The sequence below is a fragment of the Octodon degus genome, unplaced genomic scaffold (genome assembly GCF_000260255.1).
Source record: "Octodon degus isolate 3935 unplaced genomic scaffold, OctDeg1.0 scaffold00027, whole genome shotgun sequence".
In the NCBI taxonomy this organism is placed as follows: Eukaryota; Metazoa; Chordata; class Mammalia; order Rodentia; family Octodontidae; genus Octodon; species Octodon degus.
The window spans coordinates 15,085,622-15,091,054 of record NW_004524603.1 but is presented as its reverse complement, the minus strand read 5'-3'; the positions used below and the strand labels follow the sequence as shown (position 1 = coordinate 15,091,054).

Sequence of the window (5,433 nt, the reverse complement as noted above, 5' to 3'; positions counted from 1 at the left end):
AAACAAAAACCCAAGAGGGGAGGAAATAAGAATGCCAAAAAACTACCACTCGCAGCAAAAGCAGGATCCCACACACCAGCTAAGAGGTAGATCAGGTGTGGGCAGGGACCCTGTTCACCTGGCAAAATTTCAATAGTGTTTGCAAGAAAACAAACTCAGTGACTAAACTAAAGACATCTTAATACCCATTTAAGATGCATTCAGAGACCAAAAGCTGAAAGTCATGCTCAAAGCTTTTCTCATTCTGAACACCAAGCAATCATGGGCCAACAGTGCCACCTGAAGGCCAGCGAAGGGAGAAAGATCAGCTCCGGGTCCCCCACCCCGGTAAACTGGGACCCCGGTAAACTATAGACCTCTTTTTCCCTGTTCAGCCCATTTTTCAACCAACTCTTGCTCCATTATGTGGATGTGGATGGGACTGGGTTGGTGCTGTTGGATCTACGGTTCTATTTTTATCGATGACAGATTAACAATTTAATGTCTAAACAGAAACTGGTAACAAAGTAGTACCATACACCTCTAAAAACCTTGAAATTGTCCACAAGTCCCCTGGGAAGCTGCAAAGTTTCACTGCATGCTTTACCTTTTCTCTTCCTTTCACCATTAGAGTAGTTGCTTTTCCACACACTAGTTTAACAAGCCATTTCTTCAATGCCTTGTCTAACTTATATAGCATTACGACATCAGGATATATTTCTACTGTAATCACATAGCTTTTCTACAGATACTTGTAATTGGTCTGGGAACTATAATGTACTATAATGTTTTCATGTTCTCAATTCCAAAGCTTTTTAAAAATAGGCGGCATGGATCCTGTTGATTGGCTCTGTCATACACTGCCTGTGTTTCTAAGGGTTACTTATCATCTCTAAATCTGGGCTGGCTTTTTCTTTTCTTCTTTTTTTTTCTGTGTTAAAGTTTTATTAAATTTCAATACAAAAACATTCCAAAAAGTTATCTATAATGTCTAAGAGTTCTGTGTCAAACAGGGAAGACATTTTATCATTCCATTTCTTTATAGTCAATAGTCAAGACTTAATCTTTTCTCAATGGGAGCAAAATTAAACCTGCTGGGTTTGTAAACAGTCAAAAAGGCTGGGCTGGCTTTTTCTGAAAACAGTGCTTGCAGATTGGGCTGGGGGTGGGAGGTCCTTACATTTGAAAGTTGTCTTGGAGAACTACAGTGAGAAATGATGAAGTAGCACAGAGAAGATAGTAATTTAGGTAAAACCTTCCTGGGGTCAGGGATATAGCCTAGCGGTCCAATGCCTGCCGGTAAGTGCGAGGTTCTGAGCTCAATTCCTGGTACTCAACTCTTTGCAAGTTTGATGTTCCTATGTTCCGCACAGACACATCTGTTGATTACTTGTCATTGGTTAGTCATGGGAAAAGAAAAAAAAACACTGTAAGTTAGGCCTGTACAGTGCCTCCCTTCAATGGTTTCTGCACTTACAAAGCCTGAGAATCAGAGAAACCTGGGGAGGAGGCACTGGCACCTTGGTAACACAAAAAGTAGCTAAGAGGGCCGTGGTCACCGTGGCCATCACAGATTGCTAAACTATCTTCATGCCTATTTTGCAATAAGGTGGATTACTGGGATGTATCACTCCTAAGTAGTAGGATCACATTAGAAATCAGTTGGAACATGGTTATACCACAAAACCTGAGTCCTGAAATGTTATGACAGAGAAAGGGAATAAGCCCCTTTATACCTGAGTTCTGTAATAGAAGCAAAGAACCATTTGCTAAACGAGGGGAAACTGAAAATGCTTAAAAGTTACCAACACCACTGCTATTTTCCTTCCACAGAGCAGACACTTGTCACTGATAGGGAATGACAGAGGAACTTGATGTGTCCCCCCCCCCCCTTTTTTTAAACATAGGCTAAAGGTTTTGCTGTAAGTTTGGTCTCAAGACTGACAAATGATCATTCGTTTATTAGCTTTAAATTAAAAAAATGAAAAACGCTTACTTAGGCCTTTTCAGGACTCTGGTAAAATTTCCTTATTTTACTTAAAAGAAAAGAGAACATGATGACCATGTTCATGACATTAAAGTAAAAGGCAAATAATTTACATGTCAATTAGATTTTGATTCACATAAAAGCATTTTAAGAGGTCAAAATAGTGGCTTTCAAATGTCATTTTTCTTTAAATGTGAAACTAAATTATAGTTTTGTGGAGAAACAATAACTGCAGTTGACCATGTTAAGCAGAACAAATTACAATATTCACATATGCTAAGCAAAACAAGCCCATACATGTAAATTCTCATACTCTTTTCCCTTTGGCATAACAGGGCAAGTTTCTTTCATCTTTCTGATGAATTTCAGTGCATTATTGAAATACATCTTCATGCATTTATTGGTTTTATTTATTTTTTGGTGGAACCAGGGATTGAACTCTGGCCCTTGCGTTTGCCAGGGAAGTGCTTATCCCACTGAGCCATCTCCCTGGCCCCTCATGCATTTAAAAAGTCATTATATTTCAGTAATTGGCGTTGAGCTGGGGTTGCCTTTTTCTCTCTGAAAGGTGAGGATGAAGTGCAGGAGGTGCCTCTGCATTCTGAACTTGTAAAGCCGTATGCTTAACTGCAAATGCCTCTGTAATTTTGCTGGGAAGACATTTTCAAAGACCAGTGCTTAGCAGATAACATCAGCTTCGAAGTAGATAAGCTGGTTGACTTCTTGCCTTTTAATGGCCATGTCATTTTCATATTCTAATGCCTCGGTTCTTTATTCTGCTAAATCAGGACAGTAAAAACTACTTACTGAATTGCGAGGCTGCTATGAAAACAGTCGTGGCCAGCGCCTGCCCCGATGAGGACCCAAGGAACGCACACTGTCTTATCACAGAAAAACAACCGAATCAGAACGCTTTTCTATTTTAAATCCTGCTACCAATTATTTTATAGGGTTAGAAAGACACAAAAGGCGCTGAATATGTTAACTTTGCCCAGTGCAGCAAGAGCAATCCTTAAGCCCCTGCCTGCCTACCAACCCTGTGATGGAACCTTTAGAAGCGTCAGATTTTCCCACGTCTGAATCCACAGGGCCACACAAAAATATTTTTTCTTAAAATAGTAACAAAAGTAACCTGCACGCCCTACATAAAGCTACCGTGCAGAAGGCCATTTGATGAGCAGGGGAACTGAGCCACGACTGTGGCAATCTGGGGAAGAACCGCGCCGCAGAGGAAATTACAGCGGGAGAGACGCGGGCGTGCCTCGTTGGGTAATATCCCCCAACTTCAGCAAAAGGCCGAGGTGTTGTGCGATGCACGTGAAACCTCGGAACTAAGTAAATGGACTCGTCCTTTTCCTGGCCAGTGTGCGAGCAAGGAGTACGTGCAGGGACTCTAACGGACCTCGCCGCTAGCTAGCTCAGTGCAGACCCGCACCACCCGGGACAGCCTTACCTGGTCCTGCCCCTCCTCACCCACGCGCCCTGACCCGGAAGTCCCGCCCTCCTAACCGGTCTCAGCTCCGGCTGGCGGCTACAGAGAACAATAGAGAAACGGAAGCTTGGTGGCTAGAGCGGAGCCCTGTTAACGACCCGGAAGGACTGGCTTCCGCTCCTGGGGTGGGGCCTTCGAGGTCATCCTTAGCGCCTGCGCAGTGAGGAGAGCGCCTCTTGCTGTTGCTAGGCTGGACCCGGAGAGAAGGAAGGAGGGTTACTCCTTTGGAAGGAAGGTGGGCTTCGTTTTGTTGGGAATGGTTGCAGAGCTGCCTCCATAAGCTCTAAAGCAGTGGCGATGCATGCGCTCAATAATGGGAGGATGAAATGCAGGGTTTTTTTCTTCCTCCCACTCTTTCTACTCGGCACAGACCTTCTGTTTTCCCAGAGCGTTACTTGATGCCGAGGGTTAGTTCTAACCCACCAGGAATGCCATTTCCTTCCTTTTCCTCTTAACTACTCATCCTCTGGCTATCAGGATCATTTACCGGAGGCCTTCTTTGCCTGCTCTTGGCAGGCTTAGGGCTCTGTTGAGTCTGTGTCTCTGACTCGCCCACTACACAACGCTGGTAGGTGTTTCACTCTTAAGGTAAATCCGCAGCGAATTGTACACTTGGCGAGCGAGTTATAAACTTGGGTGTAATGACTATAGTTACATTTACACCGGAGGTTATGGGAATCCTATTCATAATTATAGTCCAAAAACGTTCTCAGAATTTCACTTGGGTGTTGTGTTTCTGTGAACTTGGCTTATTTTTATCTAATACTCCTTTTGTCGTATAAACAAGACTTCTTTTACATGTTGACTTTTGGAAGATTTAAAGCCAAATTTATAGTTGACTAAGATACACACACATATACACATACATATTTGGCCTAGACCCCCTTGCAGATATGGAAGGCAAGTATCTGCTCAAGTCCTTTATATAAAATGTATTTAAAAATTTTTATTTATTTTAACACAGGGTCTTGCTATGCAGTTTGGACTTGTAGCGATTCTTCTGTCTCAGCCTCCCCAGCACTGGGATTACAGGCATGTGCCAGGGTAGTCATAGTCACGCCCTGGATTCTGAGGCCAGCAAGGCATAGCAGCACCAGGGATCCAGGGCCCTTTTGCTGGAAAGGCACTTAGACCACTGAGCTATCTCCCCAACCCCTAGAATGTATTATTTACATACACCTTATAGCTTATGCATAGCTTCCTATGTATCTTACATCATCACTTGATTACTTACATTACCAAATACCGTGTAAAAGCAGTGTAAATGGTTGTTACACTGTGTTAAGGTAGTAATGACTGAAAAAATATCTGTCCATATTCACTACAGATAACATTTTTTCCTCCAGATATTTTCCATCCATGGTTGGTTGAATTCACAGAGCTTGTGGTTATGGAGGGCCAGCTATATTTGCACTAACTTCTTGGCTCCATTTGTGCTCCTTGTTTTTCCATTTTGCCTCTTGTTTGTGTATGCTTTGTGAATCTCCATAAACTACCATCAGTCTTTCTTGAAACAAGATATATTAGTCCATTTTCTGTTAACAACACAGTAGCACAGATTTGGTATGTTATAAAGACATTTCCTTTGTCTCACAGTTCTGTTTCAAAGGTGAGAGGCACATCTGGTGCTGGCAGTTTCGAGATGGTGCAGTGCATGCCGTGGCAAGAGACAGGGAGCATGTGTGCGTATGTGTGGTCTGTGGGCACTGTTTTACTATAAACCCACCAGAATTCAATTGTGAAGACTATTCTAATGGCTTTATTGAATCCTTACCTCCCAAAGGCCCCACAGTTGGGTTAAATTTCAACACATGAGTCTCGGGGATACTCTTAAACCATATCCGAGTCCTAGCATAAAGAATAAAAGAGTGGCCGGTGACTGTTTAAGAGCTTTTATTATGACTCTTTTTTTTTTTAAAGCTATTGGACACTGTATAGACAGTGTCTTTTTTTTTTTTTTTTTTTTTTTTTTTTT

At 42.4% G+C, this 5,433-nt stretch overlaps 1 protein-coding gene across 1 annotated transcript in view; it reads right to left on the bottom strand.

Annotated features, from left to right (window-relative positions):
• The window catches only part of Mrps33 (mitochondrial ribosomal protein S33), an 8,610-nt gene extending 5,129 nt beyond the window's left edge, over positions 1 to 3,481 (bottom strand). Inside the window, exon 1 of the mRNA XM_023712759.1 lies at positions 3,420 to 3,481. The gene's annotated coding sequence lies outside the window, so the exon portion shown is untranslated. The remainder of the gene's footprint in view (positions 1 to 3,419) is intronic.
• Positions 3,482 to 5,433: the final 1,952 nt, after the last annotated feature.